Source organism: Chiroxiphia lanceolata, chromosome 2 (assembly GCF_009829145.1).
Source record: "Chiroxiphia lanceolata isolate bChiLan1 chromosome 2, bChiLan1.pri, whole genome shotgun sequence".
NCBI lineage: Eukaryota > Metazoa > Chordata > Aves > Passeriformes > Pipridae > Chiroxiphia > Chiroxiphia lanceolata.
In genome coordinates this window covers 108,856,424-108,871,228 of record NC_045638.1, presented here as the reverse complement: position 1 = coordinate 108,871,228, position 14,805 = coordinate 108,856,424, and the positions used below count along the sequence as shown (strand labels likewise).

Here is a 14,805-nt window from a genome sequence, read left to right as displayed (position 1 = left end):
CAGATTTACCCCAAACACAGCTATCAAACACTGTAGGTGATACAGCCAGCAATTAGATCACCCATTTAAGTTTACAATATAAAAACATTAGTTCACTTTTACTTCTTTATCAACATAGTTTTTATGACTACAATAAATTTTGGTTAGTACATCTTTTACTTTGGAAAAAGAAGTACAGGGAGTAGAGAGGAAGAGCATGTTTTCATCTGGTAATTTTCTACCCCAAGACTAACAGGGAAAAAAAAAAAAAAAAAAAAGAAGTTCATCCAGAATGGTTTGGCATCTGACAGCATCTTGTATTCCGTGCATGCATGGCCTACAAAAATCTGAAAGCCATTGATAGCTCTCGCTCATTAGATAACCCAGAACCACAGGCCAGTCTCACAGCAGGTCAGATTTCACCCCTGCCCAAACCATGCAGTCACTACTCAGTACCTCTTCCATCCCACTCAACAGAACATGCACACCCTTACGTAGGCATTTCACTCATGGCTAACTTGTCTCGCTGTGGAGTCCACGTCAACTCTATCTTGATAGACCGCTGTAGAACAACAAGTCAGACTTCTCAACCACAAGTTTGGGAAGAGACTCGCCCCAGACAGCACAAACCCCAAACCTGCCCGAACATCATTCTGGATGAGAACCCTTGCTCTCCAAGATGTTAACTATTGCTGCCCATATAGTAACAGTTACTCAGATGCCATTAAATCTGATTTTAACGACAAGATATCCTCAGGTCAGAGAGCTTTTCTCATATGGCATCTTAATGTGTCACTGTCTCATGTATTCAGTCAGCCCTAGAAACAGTAAATCTCATAAGAGTATTAAAGAAAACATTTTCTACCACTCACTTAGAGATACAACACCCCCTTTCCACAAGTGACTGCTTCCTCCCCACAGGTCTTCCAGACTGGATTTGCACTCTTTTTTAAATAAAGCTTCACGGTATCTCTGTACATTTATAGTGCCATGACTCAGTTAAATTCTAATCAGCCTGTGAGCTGTCAGACACTGCAGGCAGGTCCCCTCAAAATAAAACAAGGAATAATATAGTCCCCAGATTCCAGAAAGATGAGGCAAAAGAGGACAACTTCCACTTCAGCCTTCTTAACAACAACATAATCCCAAAGCCAGAAATCCTGCTGTTTTTTTCCAGCACCTTCAACACGTGTCAAGCATTTCAGCTGAACCCTTTTTTAAATTAAAAGCCCAGTAAACCACCAGAATACACAACACAGGAGAAGAGAGGTGTAGCACAGACACACGAGGCTATCTGCTTGCTACAACGCTTGCCCGTCTTTTGCCCACACCATGTTTCCTTAGGTCTCACTGCCTTCCAACTTAATCACCCACTGACACTTACAAAGAACAGCCTCAAACAACGTGGAGAAACGGAGGGTGGGCTGGCAATTAAAAAAAAAAAAAAAATCACCTTTAACGGGCTTCGCGGACACACAGAAAAACCCTCCATGCCTGGAAAAGTAACCTTTAGTCTAGAAGGGGAAAACAGCGACGTCCCTAAGGGAGCCCGAAGCGATGAGAAGGCATCTTTGGGGGGCGCAGGGAGCCACCTCCGAGCGGCGGCGGCGGCCGCGGCAGCCCCGGCGCTGGCGGCGGGCCCGCAGGTGGCGGCGGGGCGAGCGGGCGGGCGGCTCCGCGCCCGGGGGCGGCGGCGGGGGCAGCGTGGCCTTGCCCGCAGCTGCCGGGAGCGCGGCCGGGCGGCGAGCGAGCGAGGCCGGCCCCGGGTGCCCGCACGGCCCCTGGGCGGCCGCAGCCGCTGCGCACCGAGCGAGCGGCTCCGGGGACGATTCGCACCGCGAGGGTGTCCCTGCGAGCGGGGGGGCCCGGGCGCGCAGCCAGCCCTCGGCAAAACACTCGCGGGTCCCGCGGTGCGGGGGGGAAGGGGGGGAAGGAGGGGGCGGCTCGTAACTTTTCCCGTCCCCGCGGCTCCCCCCAAACCCACCCCCGGCCGGGCAAACTTTCCGCCCGCCCCGGGGGGCGCTGGCGGGGCTCCCCCCGGCATTGTTCGGCGGTGCCGCCGCCCGGCAGCGCGGCCCCGGCCCGCCCCGCTCGGCCATTTCCCCGGCGGAACAGCGCCGCACTCACCCCGCAGCCGCCGCGGCTCCTCCCGGGCCGCCCGCCCGGAGCCTCCCGGGGCCGCTCCGCCCGCAGCCCCCCGCGCCCGGTCCCGGCACGGAGCTCCGGAGAGCGGCGGCCGGCACAGCCCAGGCGGGCGGATGGGTGCCCGCGGCTGGAGGGCAGGACAGGGCAGCGCAGGGCAGGACGCGCCGCCTCCCGCCACCCCCGAGTCCGCGCGTCCTCCCCGCCGTCCCCCCCGCGCATCCCCGCGCACATACAGGGCGAGCCGAGCTCCGCTGCGCTGCTCCCCGCGGCTCGGGGCTCTGCTGCAATGCCTGCGAGGCTGACTTTCAAAGCCTAACCCGCAGCCGCGATCCTCCCTCTCCGCCTTCCACCTCGCCCGCCGCGGCGCAGCCCGGCCCCTCCCCGCGCCGCGCCATTCATCTCTCCAGCCAAGTTTCTTAACCCTTTTCTAACCCCCGGCGCGGGGAGGGAAGGGCGGGATGCAGAGATGCGCCCCCCGCCCCGCCCGGGGCGGGCAGGGCAGGGCGGCCGCGCCGCACGTACGCGAATCGCATCCCCTCCTGCCCTCGCTAATTAACCTGACCGAAGGCGCAGAGCCCCCGGGAAACAAACTTGGGAGCGACAGGACCGGAGGACCCGTATTTAATGAAAACAACGGTGGCTTAAAATTAACACCTTTCTTTTTTTTTTCCTTTGGCTCCCCTGAAATAGTGTGGGGGACGCTTCCAGCGTTACCACTTCTGGTCAGTTTAGAGCTTACGTTTTCAGCCTTTCCTCCGTAAAACAGGCGCTAGAAACTTTTTATTATTATTATTATTATCATCATCATCATCATCATCATTATTATTATTTTTAAGGAAAAGCCGGGATGCTCCCGGCAACGCACGGGGAGGGAGGGCAGCGGCCCCGGCACCTGCGACTGCTCCCGGGCGGGCTCTGCCCCGGCCCTGCCAGCTCCCGGCACGTCTTATCGCTCGGCCCCAGCTTCCCGGGAGCAGAGAGCACCCCTGCCGGCTGGCGCCAGGGCGGCCCGCGGTCCCTGTGCCGCTGGGAAGGAGGGAAGGCGGGGGGAGACTCCCGGCAGCCCGCGGGAGCAGCTCCAGGATCGGGGGCAAAACCATCAAAGCTGTCTGCCCATGTGGCAAATAAATACAATTTGGGAGGAAAAAAAAAACCAAAACAAAACAGAGCCGGGCAGAGCTTCCAACCCTAACCCAGCCCTCCATTTTGGTAGGTGGCATCCCCAAAATCTCTGCTGTCAGAAATTGCGCTGAATGTCAATCGTTCTTCAGACTTTGCTCCCACCAAAGAAGGGAGTGCACCCAGACACACAGGCTGAACTTGGCTGTATAAGGGAAGCTACAAAGTGCATGCGACCTTCATCACACCTCCTGTGTGCCTGTGTTTAACAAACGTCTCGACGCGTCGCACGCTGTCTGCCAAACGCTCTACAGAACGCTTCATGATACTTTACTTCTAGGAGTCAAAGACTGAGAAAAGCGAAACAAATCTGTTTGCAAGTCACATACGAACTGTGTGATAATTTCTGCATTAAAACATGCCAACAGTTTAGTTTTAAAACTCAGGTAAAATAAATGATCTATTCAAGCATCTTTTTAGTAAGAGAGTAGTATTGTTAAAGAACATAGGAGTTTCCACTTCATATAAAGCAAAAGCTTTTCACTTTTGTGAAAAGCTAACTATTTTAACCTGGAGATACCATGAATGAAAGTGGATGTAGGAATGTTAAGCAAAACCTCTTTCACTTTGGAATGTACGGATTGTGTACAGGCTTAGAGCGGAGCTAGTAATGTATTACTTGACCTATTTTTTTAAGCCAATGAAAGATTTAGGTTAACTTCATCATCGTGTGTTTTTAACCACTTTCTTCCAGACATGCAGCAGTATTTTCTAAAGCCATTACATGTCACAGTGCTTATACAACAGTCTCTTTTTTTGAGAGCATAAGTCTCGTAAACATAGTCTGATCATGCTTCCATTAAAACAATAAGTTTTGCTCTTCGTTTCCATAGGAGGCTCATTAGCAAATTCTGATCGTAAAGAAATTATCTTTAATTTTTTTATTTTACAAAGAATCTTCATCTCAAATTTTTTTTCAATGCTAAGCAGCTGAATTATCTAGGGAAAAAGAAATTTTCTCATTACTGCAGCAATTTATCTGCTATTTCAATCAAGAATGTCTGTAGTAGAGACCTCTTTCATTCTTAACCTTAGGGAACATGTTACGTAGATGAGAAACCTACAAAATGAAAAATCTTGGACAAGCAACAGAAAAAACGTGCATGTAGAGCATTTGTTAAAATGATTGTTGTTAGGTAACCTAAAGTTACTTAAGTTGCCTGAGGATGCAAGTTTCAGTAAGATATAATCAACTGAAATTGTATTAGATAATGCAATGTATAGAATTAGTAGGTTATTTCCAACAGTTAATATTTGTATCACACTGAGTTGTGCCACTTGTCCATATTTACTTAACTATGAGAATTCAAACAATATACAAAATAAACATTCCATACAAGTGAAGGAAAAATTCCAGCACACAGTGGAATCTGCCTCTCAAAAAGTATGAGAGTACTGATGTGTATTTGTTGGTCTTTCCTGTGCATTCTTCAAACAAAATTAAACACACAGAGTCACCCCCCATGCATAAAGGATGAGCATTGTGGATGTACCTATCTAGGGTGGTGTCTATATCTTCATTTTGTTACAGACATTACAAAATGGGACTTTCTTTCAATTTTTTCTTCAAGGAGAACTCATCACTGTAAAATGCCTTTGAATGGAAGGCCAATTACAACAGGAAAGCAAAAACTACCTTTGTATTGGTCTTGGAAGAGAAAACCAGGTTTATAGAGTTTACATTAGAACTCATTCCCAGAATTGCAAGCATTTAGTGAGAAGCTGTTGGTGGTGTATATCAGCGAACCACTTCTTTTTATATCCATAAAAATGTATAATGATACACCCCCTACTTTACAATTGTTAACAGAAAATTTCCAGGCAGAAAGGTATGTTTTTGACCTATACAAATTCTATCAAAATCAGAATATAATTGTGATTCTGACATTCTTGAGATATATAATTAATCTGTGTGACCGCTTAAAAAATGGTTAAGTAAACAGTGGATGCACCCACAACTTTCTTATGTTCACTTTGACGATTACAATAATGCATTTAAAATTTATGAACAAAGCTACAGTTTCAGTAACAAACTTTTTCTTTAACTTGCAGAAGTAGAACACATCGGTCTGTGCCATACAGTAAAAAAACAAGTAGTAGTCTTAAAAGGACAATGCTATTATATTATTCCCAAACATTTTTAAGCTAACGCTAACCTATTTTTAAATTACATAAAGTGCTTTGAAGAGCTTGGGAGAGAATTACAATTGCTCTTATTTTGATTTTCCTTTGAGGTTATCTCAGCCTCTCAAAAAACTAACTTCTCTTAAACTACCTTTTTTCTATCAAAATAATTATGGCCTTGCTTCATGGCATCCAATCATGATATGAAAGGCTTAGGATGTGGTTGAGAAGCTAGGTAGCTTTACAGAAATGCATTTCCAGACTAAATCTTCCTCTAAAATAGTTTGTCAGCCTTACATAGACAAATAATGAAATTCCATCCTTGACTCAGCCTAGTTCAATACATGTAATATGTCAGATTACCCTCTATTTCAAAGGTGCCTTCACAGAGGATTAAATCACCCACTATTCCAAAACCTAGGTAGGCACACACATGCAAAAAAACCAAAACCAACCAACCAAACAAACAAACAAAAGAGAAAAGAAAGTTAAAAAAAGGAATCATTATAATTCTTATTTATTCAACAAATGACTTCAAAAGAGGTTTGCCTAAATATATTATAATCACATGATAGTGTTCATCCACAAATCTGAAGTAGTAAGGTGGAAAAGTTTGCCATTCTTCAGGAGTTCCATCTAGGACTAACTGAAATCAGTAGTAACTCTGCAAGTGTTATCAGAGTAAGAGCTGGGCCAGGGGAGGGTTTCTGCAGGGGGTACTGTAGGACATATCCTCTTTTGTTCATGACAGCAGCAAGTCTGCAACTGTTGGTGGTGGAGCTGAATTACACAACAACATGTAAAGGGAAGAGTTATATACTCTTTATATAGCTGAAAGGTATCAAGAGTACACACTGCTTGTTACTTCATCTACCTACATTTAAAATTACAAAGGTATTTGTATGCATACATAACTCATATAATTCCCTACTGGAGCTAGTTTCCACTTCCTTTTTCTTTTTTTAATTACACATTTTACTTGCATTTTCACAAGTATTTCGAAGCAGGTCATCTGAGAGAAAAGCACCCTTAGTGGCTCAAGTTCTTTTTCTTTTTTTTCCTGCATTATTTAAAAGTAGACTTCGGATCGTGACTATTTGTTCTAAGAGTAATAAGCAAAGGACCAGATGCTGGAGTCTTTTCAATTACAAAAACATTTAAAGACAGCTGTACCATATAAACTCTCATGGAGGAATCATATGCTTGCAGCATCTGGTGAGTTTTGGCCATGCCTCTAGCACGTCGTATCTGTTCTGAGGCATGAGATAGGGTGAGGCTTATTTGGCCATATGTGTTTTTGGGATAGGGGTGTGCATTTTTTGACCATAGACAGGAACTAACACTTCAGGTCTTATATTTGGTGGCAGGAAATAAACACTACTTTCAACCCCTGTAACACCTTTCATGGAAGAGTCAAAGGGGTGTATGCTAAGTTAATATGACTACTTTATTATTTTAATTATTTTAATATATTATAAATATTATAAATATTTTAATACTGGTGTTTTTATTCAGAAGGACGCATCCCGTACTTGTGAATTTTATGCTATTTCGTCCCACTTGCACAATCAAACATTCAAAGTATATTTCTGAGAACATTGTTCTGATGTGTCACATTGCTGGTGTGAAAGCACATCCAGAAAACAACTGTGCTGGGGTCACTACTTATAAACTGGCATGAGAAAGTACCAGTAGCATGGGTATTACACTACACAAGCACTGTTGTGGCTTGTGGGTTGGTGGCAATGCAAAGGTAATGTTTGAGAAGGTTGTATGCAGGTCGCTGAAACTGTTCAGAACATTCATTTTCATTTCAGAATTCGTGTTTCCCTCCTTCCTTTGACAAAGATGTTCCCCATTTCAGCAGTAACAGATTGAATGAGGACTGAAGAATCCTGTCCTCTCTCACGATCTGCACTCAGAAGTTACTCTCAGTAACAATTTTGTTTCACGGACCCATTTTTCTGTCTGGCTAACGTGGGATCTGGGTAACCCCTCGTTGTGGTTCTCATGATGACACAAGCCATGTTGTTGAAACAGTATGTTCTCAAATAAAGTGAACAGTATGTACAAATTATACATATGTGATCTGGCAGCCAGGACCACACTGCAAGTGAATAAAGTTCTGGAAAGGACCATTAGGAAGCACCTAAAAAATGAAGCTAAACTGTCCTGTGTCTGCCCTTCAAAATAATACAGGTACTGGGCAAATGCTTCTAAATATATGAACACTTTAATTAGATATTAAAATTGGAATAATATTCTTTAGTACAAATGGTACTAAGAGCTCTGACTCAAGTACATGAAACTGCTGTGTTAAGCTAAACTGTGCATCTCATGTATTTTTATTAAATATTATTTCCTTTTCCACTTATGAGCTTATGTGCAACTAAGAAATTCTGAAGAAAACCTGGCTTCTTTGTGCAGGTACTCAAACAGGGGCTATTTTGAAAACTTGGTCCCAGGTCTGAGGATTAAATATTCTCAAAAAAATTGGTGCTTACCTACCTAACATCACAGATTTAGTCACAAGTGATTAGTGTTTCTGTTTACCTACAGATGCCTACTGAGAAAATCCATTTAAATTGTGTATGGAAAAACCCAAGGAACTCAAATCACTGGGCCATGTAAGTTCAGACAAGTTTCTGCTTGATTGTATTTTATATGATGAGTTTATCAGAATCATATTAACTGTGCTTTTATAACTGATCCAACTATACATCTTTGCATATTTTTATTAGCACACAAATATCTAGGTTTTATTAGAAGGCATTAGCCTCACTAAATGTTGGATATATAACAAATCCAGCTTCGATGCTGTTGATCATCGTACCAGTAGTTTACATCTGACATAAAACTGTCAAGGCATAGGAGTGGCTCAACTCACTATAAACCAGAAAGCAACAGTTCTGTTCACATAAATTACATTCCCTCATGGGAAATTTCCCTTGCCACTTTTTGCATATATTTTAGAGAACTGCCTAGCCAATATTACTCTTCCTTTGAAAGGAGTGAGAGCATGAGGATACTTCCGTTTATAAACAGCAGACACTATACCTTGTTTTTATGTATGTAATTCTAACTTTGAAATAATTGCTGCTCTTTTTTTCTTGTCTAATATATGATTAAAAAAAAGGTGAAAGTATCTTCTGTGGAGAAGAGAATTCATTCTGAGTTTTGATGACTTAGCACAGAGAATATCTGGGTTGCATTCTTCATTTGAACAACATCCATTTTTTTGCATTACAATGGCTGAAACAACTATTTTAAAGTAGAGAAAATAATTACATTTTGTTAATAATTTGAAAGTTTAGTTTCATGTTTATTTGGATTGGAAACAACATTTTAAGTCCTCCAGTATTATTATAACTATTGCCCACCATACAAATTATTTGGGAAGCCAGGACCTTAATGTTGTTGCCTTGATAAAATAGTCTAAGAAGCCTAATCTTGGAAGCTCCTCTCACAAAGGGAGGAGAAGTTTATATTCCCAGGGATCCCTGCTTCCTGCTTCTTTCCACATCTGAGGAACCAGATGATCAAGCAGCAGGAAAAAGAAATATTTAAAATGTTTTCATGTTGAATTTTGTCTAACCTGCTGTGCCTACTTTTGCCTTGTTTTGTTATTTTCTTTAAGCAGAATACTGTCATCACATACAGAACCCATGTTCTTTTGACAAACTATTTAAATTTATAGCACCATCTAAAATCCCTTCTTTAATGTATGTGATACTGAAACTCTTGATACATTCAGTGCTACAATACTATTGCTAACTTTCTTCATATAAGGGTAAGGAAGGACTCACACAACTCCTTACAGGCATCTTCTAAAATATGTTACGTTCTATATCCCTAATAACTCTTAAATATTTTACTGGCTGGGCCCACTGTCTACCAGCAGAAACATACATAACCAGTTTCTTGAAAAAATGTGTTTGCAAAACACAAGTGTCTGTGTGGCTTGCCTAGAGCAGATTAAACTCTTCAAAAGGTGATCACTATTCACAATTATTTAACAAATAATTAATAAGCAGTTATATTGGCCAGGTCAAGACAGGAAAATTAATTAAATCCACAGACATTTTTTCACCTCTCCCAAGCCACTTTATGCACTAGTTATTTGTAATTTTCTACTCATGCTCTCTGATTTATACCACTCATATGGATGCTTAAAGAAAGCTAATAAATGATACAAGTCAGAAAAATTCTTGGATTTTTTAAACAAATAGTTTCATGTGTGTTCCAGAGTTATTCCTACAATTGTAAATAGATTTTGTTCATTTCTTTTCTATAAAAAAAGGGCATAAGCAATTTACTGTGTTATGACTCTCACTATTCTCTACTGAAATTCTCTTTCCCAGTATCAGAGATGTACTGCGATTCCAGTAATAAGCTGTACTTGGATTTATGAGTAAAATACAGTGTAAATCATGACATGAAGACATGTAATTCTGTTTTCTATGACTCATCAGCTTTCTTCCAGTTCCCACCTTCACATAAAAAAAAAATAAATTAATTTGTGGGATAAATTCTATGATCCAGACACTGCAAAAGAGAATACTCAACTTTTCCTCCTATTGCACAGCTGTTCTCTTATGAGTTTTTATTCTTTCTTTCCCCTATCTCTTCTCTGGGAGTTCAAATATCAGTGAACATTTTCATCAACATCCCTGCTAGAATGCCTCTGGTAGAAAGAAAATCTGTAAACCAGAAGATAAAAAGAAATCTGTTGAATTTTTCTCAAATTCTTGAAAATTTATAAAAATCATGATTTGCAGAATGTTTTGCCCACTTATAAGGATTAATTGTCTTTTTTTTGTCTCTTCTAAATCAAAAAATAGTAGCAATAAGCATTATCTAGTTGCTAGAATCCAAAAGAAATCAAGAGGTGCAACACTATGCACAAATTCTGTTTAAGTTGATGCACAACATAAAGCATAAAATACCTTCATGAATTTATATGTTATTTTACATCCCCAGAAACCAGTACCACCAAAATACATAAAGAATTTGCATTCAGCTTCAATGAGTATAGAATCAGACTCTATATTTTGGGTGGGATTTTTACTATTTAAAATTTTCAGCAAGACAGGAATGAGATATAACCTTTTCCTAAAGGCAGGCTCTCATTCTCCAGCTACTTTCCTTTTGCTAGATCTTAATGTTCTTCTTGAATGCCTGAGGAACTTTATCTTCCTGTTTGGCACAGTTCTAAATTGGCTTAAATCATATTTATCCAACAGTTACCTGCATTATATTTTCAAGGGTAATTTGTGTCCTTCTCCTAGAGCATTTATTTCTCCTGCTCTGTAGGGTTCCATTCTGGCCCTGTTCTTACTCAGCAATCCAAAGCTGCCTGTGTGCAGGGTTGTTCACTGGCATGATGCTGGATTTCATTTCTACGCCGACAAGACACAGATCTTGTCAACCAAACCAGCAATTTCAGACTATGCTATTACCATATTGACAAGCTGGTAAGCATAAAAGCCTGCACAAGCATCAATTTTCTTCAGTTAAAATCAGAAAAAAAGCCCTGAGCTGTTCATGGCTGACTCTTGCCATCAACCCAAGCCCACTTGAACTTCTAACCCATCTTTAAAATTCAACCCAGGTTCATTGGTTAAAAACCCTGTTTTGATTGCAAGCTCTTCTTTCAGGGTTGCAGTCAAAAGATTAAGGCTTCCTATTATTAGTTGAACTAAATGTGCTTTGCTTATTGCTCACTCATGCTTTTATGTTCCCTAGGCTAGATTATTTTAATGCCCAGCTTGTTGATCCGCCGATGAGGCCGATTATCAAATTTCATCTTGTAGCAAGTTCTGTTTCCAGAGCAAATATTGTACACACTAATGCATTGTTTCATACCTGCTGGTCTCTCCCAGTGGCTACTAATACACCACAAAATCTATTTAAGCTATTACTGCTCTTGCACTACCAAGTTTTTCATGAACTTTGACTTATTACTAAGAGGTATTTGTCAGGGGGCTGATTCTGCCAAGTTAAGGTAATGGAACCTTTATCACCGAGTTCAGGGGGAAAAAAAAGAAAAGTAAAACCATATATTCTCTGCTCATGTTCTTAAAGCGATTACATGGGCACTGGGTGATGGCTTTCTGCTTGTGTCCTATATATATTTCAGAAAGAGTTGGTGTATCCCAATTGGCAGATTCAGAAGCACTTTTCAGCTCCCGCATCCGGACGTTTGTGCACTATGGCTATATCCTTCATATTGAAATAAAACTATTTCTTTGCAAACTCTGATCTTCTGAAGGAAGAACTCATGTGCCACCGCCCTCCCGTCAGGTTGATCAGAGGATTAGGACTGACAGAGGCAGTCTGAGCTGCTGTGCCTGGCGACGGTCTGAGTATGCCACAAGCTGCACAAGATTTGCATGGTTTTCTGAGGGATTCTGGCTTGTGAAGGTGCTATGTCAGTCAGCTACCATAGAATAAAGAGCTATCTGACTTTATTTTTGGACCTTGTAGTCATTTGTAAGAATTTGAACTCTTTACTATTAACTAATAACTAAATAAATAATTCAAAAGCCTGCCCTGGCAAACAAACAAGAGAACAGCCTGTTTTTTTCAGGCAGCCTTGTTCAGACAAGTACCTTCTTGGGTGATGCTACTGAAATCAGTGAAAATTCTCCATAACAGTACATACTATAGCCTAAACCAGGAGCAGTCATGTGACAGAGTCACTGGCCAACTTGACTGGCTTTCCTGATGGCATCCCTTTCTGCTGGAGAGCTGATTACTGATTCTAATGGTCCCTCAGCTTTGCACACCCAGGTGTGGTCACACACACCTGAGGAGGGACCTAGTTTTAGGACTAACATGTTTTATTATTTATGTCAAATGTGTTCTTATCAGTAATAGGAAAAGAAAAAAAAAAAAAAAGAAATATTAAGAGTTATGTCCCCAGGACTTGGCTTTTAAATGACCAGAAATTAAAACTACCAGAATAATTTTATTAGAACCCTTCCTAAGAACGCAGAATTTCAAAGGCGAGTAGTGGGGAGAGGGAGGATTTATGACTGTCTAGCACTGACAATGAAGGTAATTTCACAATAAACTGCAAAATTTACTTGTTTCTAGAAAGTCCTTACAAGAGCAAGAGCTGCTGCATAAAGGAGTACCACTGTTTAAAAGGAAAAGAGCAGTTGTAGAACCCCTAAAGTTGTAGCTAAGAATATGGGCCTACAGGGATTATACTGAAGGTTAAAATATTTTGGCTGTAGTGATGGCTGTAATGAGAATACATCCAGAGATAAACTGAGAGGGCTGAAAAGTATTTAATTTAGATGGCAACCTACAAAAATTAAAGTGAAAATGAGACTTGCTTAGAGGTAATAGATGGAGGGTACAAGATTAATTTTTTAAGTGTTAACCTTTTACATGACAGTGTGATGCTATAATTAAGATGACAGGATTCTTTGTTTGGGGAATTTATTTTGCATTTCTAATTGTTTTATAATTCCTAGGTTAGGAATTTTCTCCAGAAATTTCTGACTGACAGAAGTCAAGAATTTTTCACAGCAATACAATGGAATGAGTGAGCTTCATTGTACTGAGCAAAAGATTAAGCAGCAACTTGTCTTAATTATTGTGATTAAATTAAAATGTTCTTGAATATTAATATATTTTCTGGTCTATGTTGAATACGAACATGGAAATTCAATTGATTTCTTTCTAGTAACCCAATCCTTAAGAGCTTGCCCCAAACTTTGAGCCACTTTGATGTTCAAAGGCTTTGGCTGAGATCAGAGATGAGAAGAAAAAGAATGGGGACCCCTTCACAATATTTTTACCTTTGAAGTGTCAGGTTAAAAGTACTATTTCTGTTTGCTTAAACAAGCAAGAGAATGAAGGATGAGATCATGAATTATGATAACAAACAAATGACAAATGTTTTGCACGACGTACATTTCCTTGTCAGGAGCGAGAATGTTCTTCTAATAGATTTCCAAAGCGATTGACAATTTGTAGAGTCAATTATTGGGAAGGAAAAGATATATCATTGTATTTCGGCTTTAACCATTTAAGTGGGAATAAAGGATTCATTTGGAACTTTTCCCTCTGTTTTCCTCTACATTTCATACCAGTGGTACCAAACATGCACATTATCCAACTGTCAACAAATCCCCTAGACTCAAGCCTGGAACAGTACATCCCAAATCTTCCCCATGAAAGTACTTCATGAAAGCTCCTCTGTCATTCAAGATCATACTATTCCCTCCTCTATTTATTTCTAAGTGTCACTCAGCTCCATTCCACCAGCTTGGAAAAACGTCAAGAACTTTTATCTTCAGAGTCAGTTGCCAGTTCTGTTTAGTGAACAAGCCAGCAGGGACCTCTGGTGCCATCAATGCAGCTCAGTCAATGCCCCTCTCTTCAGGGATGGAGTATATCATTATCCCGATGGCTGGACAGAAAAAAGCTGCATTTTTAGAATAGTTCTCAGGGAGCAGTTACTGGAAATCTCCTCCCTTGAGACAGACTATTGGCAACAAGTTTTGCTGCTGTGACATGAGGTATTGCATCAAGGCCCAATCCTGCCACTAATAAAGTTAGTGGGAAACGTGCCATTCTTTTCAAGCGAAGTCAACAGGATTAGTGTAGCAAATCAGAGCTAAAAAACGTACCTTGCATCTTCAAATGCAAACAGAAAGTCATCTCACAAGTGCAAATGTCATTTTATGTCTGGTTTCAGAATCTGGCTTTGTTTCAAATCCGAATAGGCCCCTTCCCCAAATTTAAAATTGACAATTAAGAAAATGGAAATTTTATTTTCATATTACAACATGTCCATTTTTGGGGTTGGGGGTGTTTATTTAAGTTTGCATCTAAAAAAAGTCAAGAACAGACTGTTTCAGTGTTGGATTTCTTTTTCCTCTTAAAAAAAAAAAACAAATACCCTTTTCTTAGTTTCTTCTAAAGCAAAGCGTAGACATTGCAGAGATTTTATTTTTTAACAAAACTGTTTTCTGATAGAAAACAGTTCACTTCACACTTTTCCTTAATAAGCTCTAGCGGACTCTTTTAATTACCAAAAGACACATTACACAGCTGTGCTAGGAAACATTACTTAACCTGCTCAGCCTGAATGGAGAATTTCTTTTGATGTCAGCTGTCAGACCCAAAGGCTCTTGACTGCACAAACAGGTAACAGTCCCACTGTCTTGGCAAGTGCAATCTTCCTACAGAGAAATAATATGGTGCTGGGTTATTTTTTATATATATATATATATATATATATAAAAATGTTGGTTCACTTTTTTCATAAGATATTATCATACTTGGCAATACTGGCTTTAATTCTACTTAAAATGACAGAACTGAATTGTCATCATTTTTAATGGGTGAAATCTATGCAGT

General features: G+C 40.9%; 1 protein-coding gene across 6 annotated transcripts in view; it reads right to left on the bottom strand.

The window, feature by feature from the left end:
- NRIP1 (nuclear receptor interacting protein 1) overlaps window positions 1-14,805 on the bottom strand; it is a 142,212-nt gene that overhangs the window by 72,692 nt on the left and 54,715 nt on the right. For 2 of the 6 annotated variants that reach the window (XM_032678713.1, XM_032678714.1), the window contains exon 1: window positions 2,358-2,491. The exons of 1 other annotated variant lie outside the window; for it this stretch is intronic. The gene's annotated coding sequence lies outside the window, so the exon portion shown is untranslated. Of the gene's footprint in view, window positions 1-1,432; window positions 1,533-2,106; window positions 2,154-2,357; window positions 2,492-14,805 lie in introns of those variants that run through there. 3 more of the 6 variants (XM_032678716.1, XM_032678718.1, XM_032678717.1) reach the window with 2 other exon arrangements.